Source organism: Rhinopithecus roxellana, chromosome 12, assembly GCF_007565055.1.
Source record: "Rhinopithecus roxellana isolate Shanxi Qingling chromosome 12, ASM756505v1, whole genome shotgun sequence".
NCBI lineage: Eukaryota > Metazoa > Chordata > Mammalia > Primates > Cercopithecidae > Rhinopithecus > Rhinopithecus roxellana.
In genome coordinates this window covers 49,569,427-49,592,126 of record NC_044560.1, presented here as the reverse complement: position 1 = coordinate 49,592,126, position 22,700 = coordinate 49,569,427, and the positions used below count along the sequence as shown (strand labels likewise).

Genomic DNA, 22,700 nt, shown 5'->3' with positions numbered 1-22,700 from the left:
GTAACCTCAAACTGCTGGGCTCAAGCAATCCTTTTGCCTTAGCCTCTCAACAGGTGCATGCCACCATGACCATACTAAACATTTTAAAAATTTTTTTGTAGAGATAGCATCTCACTAAGTTGCTTAGGCTGGTCTCGAGCTCCTAGCTTCAAGCAATCCTACTGTCTCAGCTTCCCAAAGCACTGGGATTATAAGTGTGAGCCACTGCACCTAACCCAGAACTTTTAAAGGACTAACACCTTCTTTAAGAGGTGTCATTCTGAAAAGCCAGTACTACACTGATTCCAAAAGTAGACAAAGACACAACAAAAAACTTACAGGCCAATATTCCTGATGAATATAGTTGCAAAAATTCTCAACCAAATACTAGCAAACCTAATCCAACAGCACATCAAAAAGGTTATAGACCATGATCAAGTGAAATTTATCTCAGGGATGCAAGGATTTTTCAACGTACACAAATCAGTAAATGTGATATATCACATCAGCTGAATGAAAGACAAAAATCATATAAACATCTCAATAGATTAAAAAAGGCATTTGGTAAAATTCAACATCTCTTTATGATAAAAATTTTCAACTATTAATAGGAGCATATTTTATCACAAAAAAAAGATTGTACTAAAACACACAAACAAAACACACAGCTAACAATATACTGAATAGGGAAAAGCTGAAATCTTTATTTCTAAGAACCGTGACAAGACAAGGATGCCCACCTTCACCACTCTTATTTAGCGTAGTACTTGAAGTACTAGTCAGAGCCATTAGGCAAGAGAAAGAGACAAAGGGCATCTAAATTAGAAAAGAGAAAGCCAAATTCTTCCTGTTTGCAGATGACATGATCTTATACACAGAAAAACCTTAACACTTCACCAAAATACTCTTAGAACTGATAAACGAATTCAGTAAAGTGGCAGGACACAAAATCAACACACAAAAATCAGTAGTATTTCTAAACACCAATGATAAACTGCTTGAAAAGAAATTGAGAAAGTGACCTCATTTACAATAGCTACAAAGAAATAAAATACTTAGGTATAAATTTAACCAAGGAGGTGAAATACTTAGGAATAAATTTAACCAAGAACATGAAAGACTTTTACAATAAAAATTATGAAGCACTGATGAAAAAATTTGAAGACATACAAAAAATGAAAAGATATTCCATGTTCATGGATTAAAAGAATTAATGTTGTTAAAATGGTCATACTACCCAGCGTAATCTACAGAATCAATGCAATTCTTATCAGAAGACCAATGACATTCTTCAGAGAAATGGAAAAAGCAATCCTAAAATTTGTATGGAACCATAAAAGACTAAATAGCCAAAGTGATACTGAACAAAAAGAACAAAGCTGAAGGCATCACACTATCTCACTTCAAGATCTCCTTCAAAGATATAGTGACCAACACAATATTGCATTGCTATAAGAACTGACACACAGACCAATGGAACAGAATAGAGAACCCAGAAATAAATTCATGTATTTACAGGCAACGGATTTTCAACAAAAGCACCAAGAACATTCATTAGGGAAAGAACACCCTCTTCAATAAATGATTTTGAGTAAACTGGATATCCACATGTAGAAGAATGAAACCAGACCCCTATCTTATATCATAGACAAAAATAAACTCAAATGAATTAAAGACTTAAATGTAAGACCCACCAGCAATGTATGAGAAGTTGTTACTCCATATTTTTTCCTATATTGGTTGTTGTCAGTATCTATAATTTTAGCCATTCTAGACATCATATAGTGATATCTCATTGTGGTTTTTATTTGCATTTCTCTGATAAGTAATGATATTGAAAACTTTTTCATGGGTTTATTGGTCATTGATGTATTTTCGTTTGTGAAGTGTTTGTTCAAATCTTTTGCCCATTTTTATAATTGAATGTTTGTCTTTTTATTATTGAATTATAGACATTCTTTATATGTTTTAGATTAACATCATTGGCAGATACATGTTTTGTGAATATTTCTTCCCACTCTGGCTTACCTATTTATTTCATCAACAGTATCTTTGATAAAGTTTATCTTATCAAACTTTCATTTTCTGGTTGTTTCTTTCTGTCTTGTACGATTTGCTTACATCACTAGTCTGTGGGCTCCTATAGTGAATGAGTGTGAAAATTTTTTTCTTGGGCCCTTAGCCCCAGCATAGAGTCTGACTTATAATGGCCCAAAAGTGTAGTACTAAATTTGTTGGGAGTAGGAGAGGAGGAAATATGTTTCCCCTTTTTTTGCATAGTATCTTTTTAGGGAATTATCTCCCCTCACCATTTAGTCCTTCAGGTTAAGAAAAGGTTTATCTCATTCCAACCCATCCCTAAGGGTGGGCACTACTTGATCCAAAGCAGGCCAATTGAAGCCTTGCTCTGCACTCTTGTAAGAAATATGAGCGTAGAGGTATCATCACCCTCCTTCTACCAAGATTTAGAAGGACATTGTAATGGTAAAGCAATTGCTTGCCATCTTTGCTATCACCCAAACAATCCTACTTGAGTATGAAGTCAATACAGAAGTTAAGAGATGGAAGATGGAGAATAAATGATCCTTGAAGACATAATTGGAATCCTTGGATTCAACTTTTCCTGAATTTTACTTCCCTTTGAAATGCCCAATTATATAAATCAAAGCTTTTCAGTTTATGTATCTGTTTAAGCAAATTTGAGTTATACTTTTATTTTTTGCAACCCAAAAAGTCCTGTCTAGTATACTTCTTAATAATGTATCCTTCCCCTAATTAACATCTAATTCTCCAAATTTCCAGAGGTCTTTTGGAGGTGAAGAAGATGGGGTGGAAAGCAATATTCATAATTATCTGAGAGTGTGTGACCAATATAACAGGAATCCTGGCTTCATACATTATGTAGCATTTTTAAAAATCATAAACTTTAAAATCATGATATAAATTTAAAAACAAAACTAATTATAACATTCAGATCATGGAGAGACCTGCTACTATTATGTCCGAGCATGCTCCTCACTGTCATTTTATTTCTATATATTGTCATCAAGTATATGATTGATTAATGAAAGAAATATGAATCCTTAAAATAAGCAAATCCATTCTTTCTCTTTTAATAGTAGAACACAAGCCAGATGAAATCATTTTTTACAGACTCTGTCTTATAAAATTGACAAAAGTAAAGTTGTTCTGGTTAAAGATGTATATATATGTATCTGTGTATGTATGTATCTTTGTATGTGCGTACATATGTATCTATGTGGTCTGTGTGCCTATGTGTATGTGTGTCTGCATATGATTGTGTATGTTTATACATGTGTGGTATAAAGTGAATGAGACTGTTTGTATATTTACATATATGTGTGTATGAGTGTGTGCTTGTGTGTCTATATCTCTATGTGACTGTATTTGCGTCTGTGTCTATATCTCTATGTGCTACATTGTGGCTTAATTTGCATTTGTGTGTGTGTGTAGTATAAGTATGGGTTTGTGATTGTGTTTGTGTCAGTGTGCTCTGTGTTTGTCTACATGTGCATTTGTGCAAACGTGTATGTGCCTGTGTTGTACGTGTATGCCTGTAGGTATATTTGTGTGGTTGTGTATGTGTATGTGTCAATGTGTCTGTGGTTGATGGTAGGGAGAAGGGTAAAGCTACACTATCCTATTCTGTACTTGGTGCAAATTAGGAAAAGTTGCCCTCTCTAGTGGGACAGAGCAGCCTAATAGGCACAGGGATTGGCTAGGAGAGTGGGGACTGGATTTCACTCCCCATTGGCCCCCTCATCTGGTATCTTAGGGCGGAGAGCAACTTGGTGAGCATGAGGGGTATGTTGGAAGACCTGAAGTCCATTCAGCCTCTCTTCTATTGTGCAGGCCCCTTCCCATAGAACTCAGTCTGAAAACTGATGTTCTCTAATTGTCTCAAAATGCCACGATTCCAGAGGTGTTCATGGCAGAGTTCCTCTACCTGAAGTCCAGGCACTGCAGAGCCTCCAGAGGGCTCCTTCTTTGACTCAGCCTCAGGCCTTCAGCATGCCTTCCCGCAGGTAGACCTTCTCTCATTTCTCTTTTTGGAAAGCTCAAGCCAGAGAGTCCTGCCTTAGTATCCTATGGCCTTAGACTCGCTTCTGCCACCTGTTGCCTTGTTGTGGAAAACACGTGTTGAGGTTTAGGGTTGCATATTGCCATGGCTCATTACATGGTTTGCAGTTTTTAAAGAATGACTCATGACTAAAAGGCTGTGGGGTTGTGATTAGGTGGTGTTAGCGGAGAAAGATATGGATGGTGTGGGACTAGTTTAGATGGAGTGAGGTCTTGGAACAGGGAGTGGATAAGCAGTTCAAATGTGGAAGAGAAAACTGGTGCTGCAGGTTGGCTCTAGAAGGATCATTAGGACTTACATTCCTTCGAAGCTTTCATATCCAATATGAGCTGCCCACTTCAGCTTCTCAGCAGAAACTCCCTCTTCAGCAGTCTGACTTGTAGTGTCTTGTGACAGATGACCTTGGGCAAGTTGCTCAACCTTTGTAAGCCTCTGTTTCTTCAGTAATAGCCCTATTTACTTATCTGGGTGGTTAGGAGGAACAATGACATAGTCTATGTGACAACCTGGGAGCACAGCACTAAGTGAATATTGTTGCAGTCTTTTCTCCTCTTTCGCTATACCTCTTCTTCCACCTCCGGGTGCCCATAGCACTTCATCTGCCCATAGTACAGCGTCCAGCTCTGGCCTAGCACTTGGCAAGTGCTCAGTAGTCAGTAGATATTTACTGAGTGAAGAGTTAAAAGAAGTCAGGCAGGCAGACTGAGGGAAAATAGTAAGTAGTAGGCAAGTAATAAAGTAAGTTGAAACATTTTCCCATCTTTGGAAATGAACTAATAGCATCCTTTGATATGAAAGCTGAATAAACAATGATTTTGCATCTGTACAATATAGCTGTAGGTGATGGCCAGGGTGGGGAGCTCAGTAGGCACTTCTGATTACTGATTTCTTGTTTGTGATCATCTGCCAGGTCTACAGTGGACCATTTCAGTTTTCCCTTTGATATGACAGGGCGAATTTGGAAGAGAGAGTGTGTATGCAATGGCACCTGTTCCTGCCAGAGGGTCAAGTTTCAGAGAGGCTTAAAGGAATCTAAATGGTGAAAAGAAGAAAGGAGAAAACAAATCTTATTAGTAATGAGAGATGCAGTAGGCAGGTAAGGGCTGTCATCACCGCAATTATATGCCAGGTATTTATCACCTGCTATTATAGAGCACTGTGCTAGTTGCTGAGATTGTGAAGTAGAATTCTAGGTTTTTGCCCTCCAGAGGCTTCCAATCTAGGAAATGGAATTGGTTAGAAGATAAAGAAGCATCAAACACTATCTGTCTGTTCAGTACTGTGACAAATGCTTAAAGGTATTTTGTAAGATATAATCATTCTCCAAGGAGAATCTAAGGTTCAGAGAGATTAAGAAACTTTCTCCAGCTCATCCATCAAACAAGCTGTAGAACTGGGAGAAGGCCCAAGTCTGTCTGGCTCTAATGGCACTGTACTGCCTGTAGGCCTCTGAGTAAGAGCATCCGGGCAAGAGTGTGAAAAAGAGAATTAACTTGACAAGCTATCCTAGGTTCAATGCGATGTGAGTAATATTTGATGATTGTTGCAGGAATCTTACAAGAAAAGAGATTAATTGAGATAGAAGGAGGAACTGTACAGAGGAGGTACATCCTCAACTAGATGCTGAGGGCAGAATATGAATCCAGTAAGAATGAAGGGAGTGGCATTTTAGGTGGAAGTAGGCATCGTACGTGCAAAGGTGGGAAGTGGGAAAATTTTCACCTTCTGGGTTTCTGTTATGCAGCATGGAGTACCAGAGAGAGCACAGCCTGCTCCAAACTTACTAGTAGTGCTTCCCCAGCCCAGTCACCCAATTTCCATAAACCTCAGTTTCCCTCTCTGTGCAATGGTTGTGATAATAGGCATTTCATAGAGTTGTTGAGACCAGAGACAATATGCATAATGTTATCTACCTCCTCAAACATCACCACTCTAAATTAAACTTCAATCGAAATCAGCTTCCCTCTCTTATAGTTTTCTGTTTTCCTTTCTACTTGCACTTGAATCAATTATATATTTGTGTGTTTATTTCTTTAATGTCTGTTTCCTGACTGTAAGTTCCATGAGGACAAGGAAAATGTCTGTTCATCTCAACACTATCTCTTTAATGCCTAGACCAGTACTCAATAAATCTTTGTTGAATGAATGAATACATAAATGTAGGAATGAATAAATGAATAATAAGATCAATTTCTGTGCTATGATTCTAAGAATCTTAGGGAAAATGTCTCTTTTCTCTGGTAATGGGCAGGTTGCTAATGCAGGAAAAGCTTTCATAGAATGAAGTTAGAGCATTACAGGGCCTCCACAGGTTACCAGAGAAGCACCATGACTCGTCTGTCTACTATATGGAACCATCTCTGAGCAGGAAGGAAATTACACCAACTTCCAGCTCAGCTGGTTCCAGAGTTTCACAACCCAGCTCTGTCTTGCTTACTTCTGACGCGCTACTTCACTGGTGTGACCTGCAGTGTGCTTAGTGGATAATGACACTGCATAATCCCCATGCTGCCCCTCAATGACCCTGAGTGATGTCTAGACTTTCCAGTAATCAAGTCTTATAATTCAATGCAATGCAATAACCTTTTATGTATTGTTGGGGAGGAGAATAGGGAATATGTAGATGCACTGATAATTACTAGGCATTTGATATATGATCTGTGATAGAGATAAGGGCAGGAAACTAAACGGTACAGAGGAAGCTACATGGTCCAGCCTGATGTGAAACAATGGATGTATGGTTGGATAACATTTATATATTTTCAAAGTGTGATTATATATTTCATCCCTTCCTGGTCTCCCTGTAGTCATGGGGAAGTATAGATAGCATTTGCATTATTTGTTCCTATGATATATATAGAGAAACTGAGGCAAATGGGGGTGGTCAGGGACATAGATCTGGTTTCAGTGGCTGTCTTAGTCTGTTTTGTGCTGATATAACAGAATGCCAGAGGCTGGGTAACTTACAAAGAAAATAAATTTATTTCTCACAGTTCTGAAGGCTGGGAAGTCCAATATCAAGTTGCTGGCATCTGGGGAGTGTCTTCTTCTGTGTCACCCCATGGCAGAAAGTGAGTGGGTGAGAAAGAGGAGTTGGGAAATCGTGGGAAATCAAACTTGTCCTTTTATAATGAACTCATTCTTGTGACAATGGCATTAATCCATTCATGAGGGTAAAGCCTGCATGACCTAACCACCTCTCATTAGGCCTCACCCCCCAACACTATTGCATTGGGGATTCCAGTTTCCAATACATGCTTTCTTGGGGACACATTCAAATCATAGCAATGGCAGATAAGAACTCATGGCCCAGAGCTAATGACCGTCAGTTTAGGGATCTTCTGAACCATACTGTCATTCACCCTTATGTTGGACAGCAGTATGAGCATGCTTGCAATTTCACAATGTCACAGAAGGTGGGGGACCTTCTATAATATGTCCCCTATGCACTTTTGTGATGGAACATCAGAATATAATAAATTAGTGATACAGAAGTGCTGGGAAGTGAAGGATGTGGTCCCTTTAAATGATAGGGAAGGGGACAGGGACATGCTTACGTGTGCCCAAGGACCTAGGTGAGGATAGGCATTTTTGTTTTCCTGCCCAAATATTGCATTTCCCAAGACCACCCTGGCCTGCCACGCCCCCATCCTGTGCCTATAAAAACCACAAGACTGTAGCAGGTAGACACACAGGTGGCTGGACATTGAGGGGAACACATCAGCGGAGGAACACACGGGCAGCTGGATGGTGAGAGGAACACACTGACACCAGCAGGCCACCAACTGGCAGAATGACATGGAGTTTGACTGGGGCAGTCGGAGGAGAGCCTGGGTCGCCAAGCAGCCCGACTCCAGGGGAAAACCATCTCCCTTTTGGCTCTTCCACCTGCTGAGAGCTACTTCCACTCCATAAAACCTTGTAATCATTCTCGAAGCCCATGTGTGATCTGATTCTTCTGGTACAGCAAGGCAAGAACCCCAGCATACAGAAAGCCCTCTGTCCTTGCAATATGGCAGGGGTTTAATTGAGCTAACACAACCACCCATGGACAGCTAAACTAAAAGAGCACCTTGTTACACATGCCAACTGGGGCTTTGACTGTAAACAGTCACCGCAGACACTGCTGTGGGGTCAGAGCTCCACAGCCTGCCTGTCTGTATGCTTCCCTAGAGATTTGTGCAGCGGGGATTGAAGAAGTGAGTCACACCCCCATTGCATGTCCTGTGAAGGGGACAAGGGAACTTTTCCCATTTCATTAGGAGTTGGCAAACTAAGGCTCATGGGCCACATTGTCCATTGCCTGCTTGTGTAAGTAAAGTTTTATTGAAACATAGTCATACCTACTCATTTACTATTGTCTATGGCTGCTTTTACATTACAAAGTTGAGTAGTTGCAAGGGAGACTGTATTGCCCACAAAGTCTAAAAATATTCACTATCGGTCCTTCACAGAAAAAGTGTGTCACTCCCTGGAATAAATGAATCAAATGGAAGTAAATGGAAAAAAAAAAAAAAAAAGGATTCATTCATTCATAATAGGCAGTGTATCACAACTGAAAAACATAGTGAAAACTAGGTCAGAATCTCACCTTCGCCACTTGGCTGGAAAACTTTGAACAAATTATTTTTACTCTTTGGGCCTGTTTCTGCATCTATCACCTTGTAAGGTTGCTGTTTGATAATTCTATTATACAATGTAATGTATCTGTTACAGTGTAATATATCTGTTATTAGGTTTGACCCCATACAATAGAAAACACAAAATAAAAGCGTCTTACACAGGACAGCAACTTTTTCTTTCATGTGGAGGTCTGAAGGACAGTGGTGTTGATTAGTCCGGTGCCTCCTGCACTAGGAACCCACGCCTCTTTCACTTTGTTGCTTTGCTGTGTATGCGTTTCGTTCCCGAGGTCCTTTCATGGTTCAACATGGCTGCTGGAGCAAATAAAAAATCAAATACACAAAAGCCTAGAGAAAGAGCCATCCATAGAGGCCAGGCAGCAAATCCACTTATTCAAGTCTACCCAAGATGAGACCCCCCTTGCCACAGTGCATGAAACCAGCATATTTCACTTATTCATTCTTGGGGTATGTTGAAGCAGATCTGGAAGCAATATCTTCTATGTGTTAAGCATCTAACACTTTACAAAGCATTTTCATATGTCTTACCACACTTATTCTTCATAATACTCTGAAAAGGTAAGATGAATAGATCTTAATATCATTATTCCTATTGAACCCTTGATTCACACAGCTGCTAAGTAACATTCCAACGAGTCTACAGCTAGGTCTTTGGATATGTTACTGGTAATGAAAAGGTGAACAATTATGGTGCAAAAGAAAGAAAATGAGCCAAACCAGGATCCCTGGTAGAGTTGCAGTGCAAAGACTGGGGCTAATTGTGTGGTCTCAGCCTCACTGGGCTGTTCTCACCTGTAAGACCAAGATAAGAGCACTCATTTACTTCTGGGGTTGTTGTGAAGATAGCAGACAATCTTAGTGCACCTGCCACTTAAGATCAGTTCAGTGAAATTATTACCTTTCACAGGTGTGTCTTTGGAAAATCACTTCCCCTTCCTGGATCTCAGTTTCCTTTTCTAGGAAAACAACATGTTTGGACTCAGCGACTGCTAAACTGTCTCCCAAATCTCGAGCTCCCTCAGTCTGGGATCGTGCCTTTTATGAAAATAGCTCGGACTGGAGCTCAGGTTGGAATTCTCCCTTTGGTTGCTTCCTAGCTGTGTGTCCTAGTAAGAGCTAAAAATTTCGAATTCCCCACATCTGTATAACAGGGATACATAACATGTAGATTATTAGAAAGGGAAGGCATGTGAGAATTAAGTGAGGTCGGTGTCCAGTACCCACTAAATTGTAAAACTTCTCAAAGGCAGGGACGCATCTGTTTTACATATTTACAGAATGTCATACGTTGAAGTACGGGGCTTGGCCACGGGGTTAGAACATTTCTGTCAAGAGTAAGGAACCAGACACAAAGCAAGCAATCAAGAATTGTAACCATGCAATATTCTTAATATTTCTTACACTCGCCTACAACAGTCCTGGTGTTTAGTAAACTAACACACACTCCCATCTGGGGTTGCGGCGAGTCCGCCTAGGTGAGCTCCGCAAGGTGAGTCCCCAGAGCCGGGAACTCGCAGCCTGAGCAGTCGCAGCCTAGCCGGTCTTGGGTCCGCGCTCCTCCCGCCCTGCCCAGCTCTGCCGGCGGAGGTGCCGGCCAATCCCACGACCGGTTCAAAGGGCCAATCAGGCCGCGCTTTACAGGGGCCGCGCCAGCGGCGGCGGGGCCGCGCGCGAGGCGGGGCTGCAGCCGACCCGGGGACCGCCCTGCCCAGGCGCAGTGGGGCTCGGCGCGGCTACGTGCAGAATCTCTCTAGCTAAAATGTAATTTCAGATTGGACAAGTACTGTAAGTGACCCGCCTCTCAGTCCCACGTGGGCGCCGGGGGCTTTTGCTGGCGCGCAGGCTCTTAGCGCTTCTCCAACCCGGCCCGGCCCTTCCCTCCCTTTTCCCGCAGTGGTTGCCTCCTCCTGCCCTTCCTCCTCCTCCCCTTCCTCCTCCTCCCCTTCCTCCTCCTCCCCTTCCTCCTCCTCTGGCCGCTTAGTCTCACACCCGCCGGGCCGTTGCTCCCGAGACGTTGTTGAGTCCCCTGTGTCCTCTTCTGGGTGAGGCGTCCGGCCACTCAAGGGAAGGGAAGGGAAGGGTCGGCCTTGACTGTATCCCCAAGGCTGCCCGTTAGGTGTCTGGAACCCGTGCTGCTTCCTCTCCGATCAGTGCCCATTTAACTATATTCAGTTCTCTTTCTCTCCTCCGCTTACCCTTGTAGGGCATTTTCCCGGCATTTGAGGAGCCCTTAATTCAGGTCTGGCTACCGAAGGCATTTTTAGGCTAGTGTTGCTTGTAGCTTTAAACGCTTCCAGCACTTGTGATAATGTTTGAGGCACAGCTGAGTTTACATGAGATAATGCTGTTTGTTTACAGTTGTCCTGAGTAGAAAGGCCTAGGGATATCTTTCCATTTTTATCCGTTTCCTTTTTATTTAGAGATTGACAAGGGGCCGGGCGCGGTGGCTCACGCCTGTAATCCCAGCACTTTGGGAGGCCGAGACGGGCGGATCACGAGATCAGGAGAATCGAGACCATCCTGGCTAACACAGTGAAACCCCGTCTCTACTAAAAATACAAAAAATTAGCTGGGCGTGGTGGTGGGCGCCTTTAGTCCCAGCTGCTCGGGAGGCTGAGGCTGGAGAATGGCGTGAACCCAGGAGGCTAAGCTTGCAGTGAGCTGAGATCGTGCCACTGCACTCCAGCCTGGGAGACAGAGAGAGACTCCGCCTCAAAAAAAAAAAAAAAAAAAAAAAAAAAAAAAAAAAAAAAAAAAAAATTGACAAGGTGCAAAATGGTGAATTTCCCTCATCTTGGGCTGTTTTCCACTAAAGCGCTTCTGTATCTTAACACAGATTTCTTCCCTGAAGAGTCAGTCATGACATGACCAAAGTCTGAAAAGCAGTTATCCTTAGGTTAAATTTTAAAGTATGAGACCAAGAGGGGTGAGGTGCTTATTCTTTTGAATTGTACATCATAATGAAAGAAGGGAGAGTCTTTTATTTTGTGGCTGTTATTTAAATGGTAGAGTTTTACGTTGTATAGTTTTTGCTTGCTTTTCCTCTTTTTTCCTATGATCCACCACGTGTATGTCCTGATTTTTTTCCTTTTTAACTTGCTTGCTGGATTTTCCAGCCAGATGACTGCCGCTTGGTCTTCTGGGAGTCTCCTGTTAATGGGGCCCTCATGCTTGGCTCTTGACCTGATGGCCACTGGCCTGGCTCTTGGAGGATCGCCTAGTGGGAGGCCCAGATCACTGTTATTAAGGATGATTTGGGGAACAGATCAGAGGGGGTCAGCTGGGCCTGGAGATCCATTTTGAGGGGGAGGGAGGTTGGGAGCCTGCCTGGCTGGATTTGGAAGTCAAAACATGTGTGCTGGGAGAAGGGCATAACCCCAGAGGGTGGAGAGCTGTGTCTTTCTGGATGAAATTAAGAAGTTTACTGGGAGGAGGCTGGGCCTTCCAGGCGGTGTTAGTTTTTGCTGTGGGCCTTGTCTTTTCCTGAAATTTGGTTCCCTTTCCCTAACCTTTCACTTATTAGTTTAAATAGTTCCCTTTACCTAACCTTTCACTTACTGATTTAAATAGTTTAAATCACAGTCAATTACCAGCTGGTTTTTAAAACAATTGAGGTAATGAATCTTGCCCTTAATCTCCTAGCCAGAGTGGAACCCGCTACCCCCACCCCCAAGGGGATTTGAAATGATTCTTTTACCAGAATGTGCTACAGAGATCACTTACTCTCTCACCCGCCCACCTTTTTATAATGGAGGGACATAGAATCAACCCAAGTGGTGTAAGAGATCATCCAAATCAGTTCTTCATGTAGTCATTTGTTCACTCATCTTGTCCTCATACTTTGGGCCCAGAATGGTTGTATCTCTGGGAAAGAGCAGATGAGTAAGACTTGGTCTCTGCTTTTAAGCTTTCATCCAGTTTGCTTCAGTCCACTTTGATGAGGGAGATTATGTGATAGTGAGATGAGTACAGTGAAAAGGTATGCAGAAGACTCCCAGGAGTTGAGAGAAGGGCAAATGGCTCAACATGGGGAAGCCAATTGGGGAGGACTTCCCGGGAGGGACTACTGGAGCTGAGTTCCAAAGCCTAAGTATCAGTGGGCTGGAGAAAGGGTAAGGGATTATATGAACCAGGAACAGCATGTGCAGAACTACGGAAGCATGGCACATGGTTGATTAGTATGGCTGTGCAGGAAAGGCTGAGGTGGAAAGTCACCCGACAGGAGGTTGGGGAGGGTGAAGGCCAGATCAGGAAGGGTCTGGTGAATCATCTTGGGGAGTTTGAAATATATCTCCAGGGCAAACAGCGATGCTCTCAGGTTTATGTTATAGAAAATTAATTCTGGCTGCAGTTTGGACAATGAATTGGATTGGTGAAGCCTGGATAGAGGTAATTGTAATATAGGTGCGAGAGGTGTTAGGGTGTATAGTTATGGGAATGGAGAGAGATTAGGAAAATAGAATGGTTAGGAATGTTATAAAGTTTTGGTGCCATAAAAGAAATAGCACTTAAATATCAAAGTTTCTTTTTTTCTTCTCAGCAAGGCAATTTACTTCTATAGAAGGATGTGCCCTCACAGATGGAGCAATGGTGAGCGCACACCTGGACAAGGGAGGGGAAGGGGGTCTTATTCCTGATGCATTGTGGCCCCTGCTGCTGTGTTGTTCACCTATTGGCTAGGGTTAGACTGCACAGGCTAAACTAATTACAGTTGGCTAATTTAAAGAGAGTGACGGGGTGACTGCTTTGGCGAGAAAAATGGTTATGGCAGAGCAGGAAATCAGAATGAGTCAGGGTGGAGAATGAGCAGGTAATCGGAATGAGTCAGTGAGTATGGGTGGAGCAGGGGATCGAAAAAGGTTGCTTTATGAGGAAGTTAAGTTTAAAAGTAGAAAATAATTGAACATACTGACATTCTTTGAAGAGAAATTTAGAGCTCATATCTAATGGAAATTAATTACTGATTGAGTGTAGGGATAAGAAGGAATGTAGTCATCAGTAGGTGTTCTTGAGTGGGCTATTTTGTAGCAGCTTTAGTGAGGAATAATTGACATCCAATAAACTGTACCTATTGAGAGTGCCTAATTGGAGAAGTTTTGTTATATACATATATCTATGAAAACCATCATGACCATCAAAAGAACATACCTAATAACCCCAAAGATTGCTTGTACCCTTTTTAATTCCTCTTTGTATACCCTCTAAGGTAAAGTATATCTTAAATCTTTTGCCCATTTAAAAAAATGAGCTTTTTATTTTCTTTTTATTGAGCTTTGAGAATTCTTTATTCTTATTGTAAGTTCTTTATCACATGTAACTTGCAAATATTTTATCTTATTTTGATGCTTGTCTCTTAACAGTGTCTTTTGAAATCAGCATTAATTTTGATGAAGTCTAATTTATAATTTTGGTTAAATAAATGTTACCAATCTGATTTTTTATGGATCATGTTTTTTGTGTTTTATCTAAGATATCTTTGCTTAACCTAAGGTTTCAAATATTCCTCCTATTTTTAAAAGAAGTTTTGTCATTTTTGGTTTTATATTAAATCTGTGATCATTTTAAGATAATTTTTGTATAGGACATGAAATATGGAATCAAGTTTTTTTTGCATATGGCTATCCAGTGGTTCCAGCACCATTTGCTGAAAAGCCTATCTTCGTTGAATTGCCTTTGCACCTTTGTTCAAAAATCAATTTACCATGTATACATTGGGGCAATTTTGTGTTTTATTTTGTTCAATTGATCTCTTGTCTATTTTAATGCCAATACCACATAGTCTTGATAAATATAGCTTTGTAATAAGTACTGAAATCAGCTAGTATAAGTCCTTTAATTTTGTTCTTTTTAAAATTTGTTTTGATTATTCTAGTTTTTATTTCCATATGAATTTTATAATCATTTTGTCCATTTCAAAATAAAGGCCTATTTAGATCTTAACTGGAATTGTATTGAATGAATACATTAATTTGGGGGGAGAATTGACATTTGAAATACCAAGTCTTCTGACCCGTGGACACGTTATATCTGTTCATTTATTTAAGTCTTCCTTATTTCTCTAGGCAATATTTTGTAGCTCTCAATACATAGGTCTTACGCATCTTTGTTGGATTATCTGTAGGTATTTCCTATTTTTTGATGATATTGTAAATGATATTAAAATTTTATGTATTTTAAAAATTTAATTTCCAATTGTTTTCTTGCTACTGGTATATTGATTGTGTATCCTGAAATTTTGCTAATGTGTTTATTATTTCTAAGAGCTTTTTTGTAGATGCCATCAGATTTTCTATTTAGGTGATCCTGTCATCTATAAATAAAGATAGTTTTACTTCCTTTCCAATGAGGTTGCCTTTTATTTTCCTTGCTGTATTCCACTAGCCAGAACCATTGCTTTACATAGAACTGATGAGAGCTGACATCTTGCCTTCTTCCTGATCTGAGGGAGATGCATTCATTTTTTCATCATTAAGTATGATGCATGATTCTAGTTGTATATCTTTTGTAGATATGGTTTATCAGGTTTAGGAAGTTTCATTGTATTCCTACCTTACTGAGAATTTTTTAAAATTCTCAGTAATGTATATTGTAATTTTGTCGTTTTTCCTATGACTGTTGTGATCATTTTTTTTTTTTTTGAAACGGAGTTTCACTCTTGTTGCCCAGGATGGAGTGCAATGGTGTGATCTCAGCTCACTGTAACCTCCACTTCCTGGGTTCAAGTGATTCTCTTGCCTCAGCTTCCCAAGCAGCTGGGATTACAGGCATGCGCCGCCACCGCACCCAGCCAATTTTTTTTTTTTCAGTAGAGATGGGTTTCTCCATGTTGGTCAGGCTAGTCTTGAACTCCTGACCTTAGGTCATCTGCTCGCCTCGGCCTCCCAAAGTGCTGGGATTACAGGTGTGAGCCACTGCGCCCGGCTGATCATTCGTATTTTTAAAAAAGATTCTTAATGTGTTGAATTACATTTATAGATTTTTGTTTTTCCAGTGTTAAATCTTGTGTTCCTGAGATAAACCCTATTGGTCAGGGCATATTATCCTTTTTTTTATATTGTTGAATTTTATTAGCTGAAGTTTGAAGAATTTTTGTATCCATCCTTATGATGGATATTGATCTACAGTTTTCTTATATGATCTAAATACCCGATCTCTCAGTAAATCTGGCCTCATAGAATGAATTAGGAAGTATTTCTTCCATTTTGATTTTTTCTGTAAGAGATTATGTAGAATTGGTATTTTTGTTTCTTAAATGTTATTTCAACACTTCACAATAGCAAAGACATGGAATCAATGTAAATGCCCGTCACTGGTAGATTGGATAAAGAAAATATGGTACATATACACTGTGGAATACTATCCAGCCACAAAAAGAACAAGATCATGTCCTTTACAGCAGCATGTATGGAGCAAGCTGGAGAACATTATCCTGAGCCAGCTAACACAGAAACAGAAAACCAAAAATACTGCATGTTCTCACAAGTGAGAGCTAAACAATGAAAAGAAATGGACACAAAGAGGGGAACAACAGACACTGAGATCTACTTGAGGGTTGGGGGTAGGAGGAAGGAGGATTAGAAAAAAATAATTTATTAATATAAAAAATGCAAATCTAAAGTATTTAAATAAAATTGAACTTTATTCAGCTTGTTGAAAGTTTAACCGAATCTTATTAAATAAGTTTTAAAAAATCCATTCACAATGCCAAAAAAAAAACCCTGTTTAGTAGGTTTCACTAGTGAAGCCATCAGAGCATGCAGTTGTTCTTTTGGGGGCAGGAGGCTAAATGCAAAGTCGTTTGATTACATACATATAGGACTGTTCGGGTTATCCATTTCCTTTCCCTCCCAGCTTTATTGAGGTATGATTGACGAGTAAAAATTGTACATACTCAAGATGTGCAATGCAATTTGATATATGTTATGAAATGATTACCACAATCAAGCTAATTATATCCATCACCTCATGTAGTTACTCTTTTTTTGTGTGGTGAGAACACTTAAGATTTACTCTCTTAGCACATTTAAAGTATACAGTCAATTATCAACTGTAAGCACTATGTTGTACATTAGATCTCCAGAAATTTTTCTAATAACTGAAAGTTTGTATTCTTTGATGAACATCTCCCCATTTCCTCAATCCCTGGTAACTGCCATTCTCCTCTCTGTTTTTATGAGCTGACTTTTTTAGATTCTACATATAAGGGATATCATGCAGTGTTTCTTTCTGTTCTTGGCTTATTTCACTTAGCATGTTGTATTCCAGGTTCATCCGTGTTTTGGCAAACGGCAGGAATCTTTTTTGAGGCAGAATAATATTCCATTGCATATATATGTGTGACATTTTCATTATCCATTCACCCATCTATGGACATTAAAGTTGTTTTCATACCTTAGTTATTGTGAGTAATGCTGCAATGAACGTGGGAGTACAGCTATAACACCAAGTAGTGATTTTTCTTTGGGATATATATCCAGAAGTAAGATTACTGTATCATATGGTAGTTCTATTTTTATTATTTTGAGGAACTTCTGTACTGTTTGCCATAATGGCTGCACCAATTTACATTCCCACCAACAGTGTACAACAATTCCCTTTTCTCCATATTCTCATCAATACTTATTCTTTGACTTTTGATAATAGCTATCATAATAGGTGTGAAGTGATTTCTCATTGTGCTTTTGATTTACACTTTGCTGATGATTAGTCATGGGTGAGCATGTTTTCATATACCTATTAGGCATTTGTATGTCATCTTTGGGAAAATGTCTATTCAAGTTCTTTGCCCATTAAAAGAAATCAAGGTACTTATTTTGAGTTGTATACATTTTTAAAAATATATTTTGGATTTTAAGCCCTTATTGGGATATATGATTTGTAAATATTTTCTCTTTTAGAGGTTGCTTTTTCATGTTCTCGATTGTTTCCTTTACTGTGCAGAAACTTTGATGTAGCCTCACTTGTTTATTTTTGCTTTTATTGCCCATGGTTTTGATGTCATATCCAAAAAATCATTGCCAAGATCAATGTCGAGGAGTTTTTTGTCTATTTTCTTCTGAGTTTTAAGGTTTCAGGTCTTAGGTTTACATCTGTAATCCATTTTGAGTTGATTTTTGTGTATAGTATAAAGGTTCAATTTCATTCTTTCACATGACTATCCAGTTTTTCCAACACCATTTATTGAAGAGACTTCCCTTTCCCCATTGTGTATTTTTGTTGCTTTTGTCAAAGAGTAGTTGATTGTATATGAGTAGTTTATTTCTGGGTTTTCTATTGGTTCCATTAGTGTATATATCTCTTTTTATTCAAGCGCCATATTGTTATGATTATTATGACTTTGTAATATAATTTGAAATTGGAAAGTGTGATGTCTCCAGCTTTGTTCTTCATTCCCAAGATTGCTTTAGCTATTTGGAGTTTTTTATGGTTCCATATGAATTTTAGGATTGTTTTTCTCTATTTTTTTGGAAAAATGCCAGTGTTATTTTGATAGGAATTACTTTGAATCTGCAGATCACTTTGGGTAGTATGGTTATTTTAGTAATATTATTTCTACCAATCCATGAACGTGGATTTCTTTCCGTTTATTTGTGTCTTCTTCAGTTTCTTTCATCATAGGTTTATAGTTTTCAATAGACAGATCTTTCACCTCCTTGGTAAGTTTTGTCCTATTTTTCCCTTTTTGATGCCCTTCTAAGTGGGATTGTTAGTTTCTTTTTGGCATAGTTCATTGTTAGTGAATAGAAATGCAGCTGATTTTTGTATGTTGATTTTGTATTCTGCCGCTGTATTGAATTAATTTATTAGTTCTAGCAGTTTTTTTTTTTTTTTTGAGTCTTTGGGTGGTTTTCTACATATAACATCATGTCATCTGTAAACAGACAATTTTATGCCTTCCTTTCCAATTTGGATGCCTTTCATTTATTTTTCTTGTGTAGTTGCTCTAGCTAGGACTTCCAATACTGTGCTGAATAATAGTGGTAAGAGTGGGCATTCTCTCTTGTTCCTGATCTTAAAGGAAAAGCTTTCAGCTTTTTAATGTTGAGTATCATATTGGCTTTGGGCTTGTCATATATGGTCTGTATAATGTGAGGTGGATTCCTTCTATATCTAATTTGTTGATAGTTTTTATTGTGAAAGTATGTTGAATTTTGTCAAATGTTTTTGCAGAATCTATTGAGATATAGTATTTTTATCCTTTGTTCTGTGAATGTAGTGTATCACATTTATTGATTTGCATATGTTGAGTCATCCTTGCATTACAAGGATAGTTACTTACTTGATTATGGTGAATGATCTTTTTAATGTGCTGTTGAATTTGGTTTGCTAGTATTTTATTGGGGATTTTTGCATCTGTCTTCATTGTGGATATTAGCCTGTAATTATCTTTTCTCATAATGTCCTTGTCTAGCTTTAGTTTAAGGGTAATGGTAATGTTGGCCTCATAAAATGAGTTTGGAAGTATTCCTTCCTCTTTAATTTTTTGTAAGAGTTCAAGAAGAATTGTATTAATTCTTTAAATGTTTGGTAGAATTTATACTCTACCCAATTCCCTGTGAGTTATGGGGCTTTCTACTCTGGCTGTTATGAATAGAACTCTTCCTGACCTTATGTGAAGCCCACTGATTTGTTCACTCTAATCCTTTTTGGTGCTTCTGCCTCAGATTGTTTTCACATATGGATGCATTGGTATGGATGATTAGTACTCTCCTGAATACTTGAGGAGTACCTTTGCAATTCTCTGGAATTCTTCTCTGCAGCTCTCTCCTCTCTTGCCCAAGATTCTAGCCTTTTTGTTCGCCACAGACTTTCGGCGCTGTCTCCTCAACTCAGGGAGACTGCTGGGCTTGGTGTGTGTTTGTCCTTCTTGTGCCACCATCTGCAGACATTTCCCAGGGATTAAACTTGAACCATTGAAGGACTTATTTCATTTTTTCCCATCTCTGTGTTATTACTCTGTTGCCTCATGTCCAATGTCATGAGAATCTTCGTTTTCTATTTTTCCCCCATTGTTTTAAGCTGGGAGGTAAATATGATTCCTGTTACTACATCTTGGCTGAAATTGGAAGCATTCAACTAGAATTTTTGAGGAAAATGTAAAGAAAGGACTACTCGAAGATATGAGGAAGGGATTTTTGAGGTACTCGGGTACCAGTAATAAAGGGGAACTTTTACCACTTCAGGGTGCTAAGAGCATGGTGAAGGAAGTATATCAGAGGGAAAAACATAAGATATACCTAAATTAGGATAATTTTCAATAAAAGAACTATTGAGTAAAGTGAGGGCAGCCTGAATGCCTGAACAAGAAGACTGTTACATCCTTAGACCCAAAAGCGTGAGGGAAGGACTGGTTACCAGAACCCAAAAGGAGAAATTGTGTGGAGAAGGCTGCCTGGAGAGTTATTTTGGCCCAAGAGAAGCAGCTGGCCCGGGCCAACTCTATGGGAAAGGAGGCCTGACCTTACTCTCCTCCTTCCTTTGAGGCTTCAGCTAGAGCTCTCCATTGCTGAAACCCAACTAAAAGACAGAGGATTAGAGAGTCTTGGAGATTCAGACTATTGTCCCCAGGACAGATAGCGGGGAGAGAAGCTGGAGAATGGATATGTAGTCGGGGAGGAATATACAGTGACGTGTATAGAGTGGGCTTAGGAAGGATAGGAAAACCAAATAAAAATTGTTCAGGCTAAATATATTACCAGTCCCTTAACTATCTAGATTTGGGGCTGAGCTACACTGAAATCCTTTGCAGACTAGGCTGGAGAGCTGAGTAGCTTGGATTCTGCTGAACAGGCTATGGGAGAGAGATTAAGAAAGGACTTGGTTACTGACTGGATATTGCAAGACAAAAATTGAGAAGAAGACAAAAGTCTTTAAAATGAAGAATGAGGCCAAGCATGGTGGCTCACGCCTGTAATCTCAGAACTTTGGGAGGCCGAGGTGGGAGGATAGCTTGAGCCCAGGAATTCGAGACGAGCCTGGTCAACATGGCAAAACCCCATTTCTATAAAAAAATTTAAAATTATTGTGTCATGATGGTGCATACCTGTAGTCCCAGCTACTCGTGAGGCTGAGGTGGGAGAATCGCTTGAGCCCAGGAGGCTGAGGCTACAGTGAGCTATAATTGCATCACTGCACTCCAGCCTGGGTGGTAGAGTGAGACCCTGTCTCAAAAGTAAATAAATAAATAAATAAATAAATAAATAAATAAATAAAGAGTGACTTAGACAGATCAAACTCAATCTAGTTAACCAAATGTTGGGATTGTAGAATTATGTGGCAGCTTTGATATTTGAATAAGGCTATTTTCAGGATCTTTAAAAAACTGTCATGTGACATAGTAGAAAGAACATAGGGTTGAAATCCTTCTCTGTTATTCACTGACTCTTTGACCCTGGCAGGTGACCTAACTGCTCAGAACCTTGGTTTCCCATCTAAAAGTTGCAGAAAAGATTAGCAAGGCCATCTAATAAGTCACTGGCATCACATCTTGCACAGAGTAAATGTTCGTAAGAAATTTATTGATGTAAGATGAGGGTTGGCTCAAAATATAAGTATGTCTAAGAAACATTTGGATTCATGTGAAGGTACATATTGATAAAACACAAATAACACTAATTCTAGTGAACCCTTAAGGGAAGAATAGTGTATTTGACAAGGATTACCTCTGAGTTCCCCTTCAAAGACAGTTTGTGAAGATGCCCCAGCTCCCTTTGCCTTCTCCCTTAAAGAGCAGATTATTTTTTATGTTAGTGTCATAGATAGTTTGTTCCTATCAAGAACAACTTATCCTTGTCAGAGTGTGGATGCTGGGCTGAATGGGCCAGTGATGTGTCCCAGCATGTGTTGTATCCAGGGGACCTCCAGAAAGGTAGAGGGAAAAGGAAGACTTGCCATGTGCTTACCATGTGCAGCTAGCCCAGCTTATCTCATCTCCGTGCAGTGTCATGTGGAAACATGGGTAACTGAAGATCATTCTGATTAAATATGGTTAGTGCCTCTTAATGCTGCTGCTTCTCTTTTTCTTTTATTTCTCTTGATGCTGCTGCTTCTCTTTTCTGCATGTCATGGAGGAAAGTTACAGGAACTGCAAATGTATAGCATGGAGAAAAGAAGACCTTATAGGAGGTCATCAGAGTCATCTTAAAACATTTGAAAGGGTAGCCCATGTATAAGGGTGAAAAAGGCAGTTTGGATGATCCTTTGGGATAAAAATTAGGACTAGCGGGTAGAAGCTATACAAAGCACAGTTCAGCTGAATACAGAGAAGGTCTTCCTTCCTATTACTGTAATGGCTGCTCATTGAGAACATTCCGACAGCCCAGAGAGGGAAAGGCAAATGGCCTCGAAACCTCCACTGTATTTCTTTTTGCTGGATGTCATTGCAGTAAGCAGGTTTTGTGTGTCTTTCCTGAAATCTTTTATGATAGGTCTTTATACAGTACAGTGGTTCTCAAACTCTAGCATCCATCAGGATCACCTGGAGGCCTTTTTAAAGCACAGACTGCTGAACCCCACTGCAGTGCTTCTGAGTCATTGGAGCTGGAAGGGGGCCTGACTTTGAATTTCTACCAAGTTCCCTGGTGATACTAATGCTGCTACTCTTCTAGAGACCACCAATGGCCCTGTTAAAATTTGAGAAAATAAAACTTTGAGAACCACTGTATTGCATGAAGAAAATAGAGCTTTTGCTCTATTCTTTATTAAAAAATAATACCAGTGGGGTCATACTGTACCATCTAAGAACTTGCTTTTTTAGTTAGTAATATATAATTAGCAGCTTTCTTTTTTTCTCATGCTTTTTAACAACTACTGATGTATCAATTTTGGAAAGTCCCCAATTAATAATCATTTAATTTCCTTCTAGGCTGTTCGTGGATATGTTCTTGCATTTACATAAAAAGGTTGTGGTGGATGTTTTTGTGTATCTTTTTGGTGAGCCAGTGCTTAAATTCTTAGATGATAAATTCTTAGAAGTT

At 39.6% G+C, this 22,700-nt stretch overlaps 1 protein-coding gene across 6 annotated transcripts in view; it reads left to right on the top strand.

The window, feature by feature from the left end:
• The first annotated feature begins 10,388 nt into the window (after positions 1-10,388).
• FGGY (FGGY carbohydrate kinase domain containing) overlaps positions 10,389-22,700 on the top strand; it is a 447,226-nt gene continuing 434,914 nt past the window's right edge. For 3 of the 6 annotated variants that reach the window (XM_010365751.2, XM_010365748.2, XM_030942912.1), the window contains exon 1: positions 10,621-10,766. The gene's annotated coding sequence lies outside the window, so the exon portion shown is untranslated. Of the gene's footprint in view, positions 10,510-10,619; positions 10,767-22,700 lie in introns of those variants that run through there. The other 3 variants (XM_010365749.2, XR_748250.2, XM_030942914.1) reach the window with 3 other exon arrangements.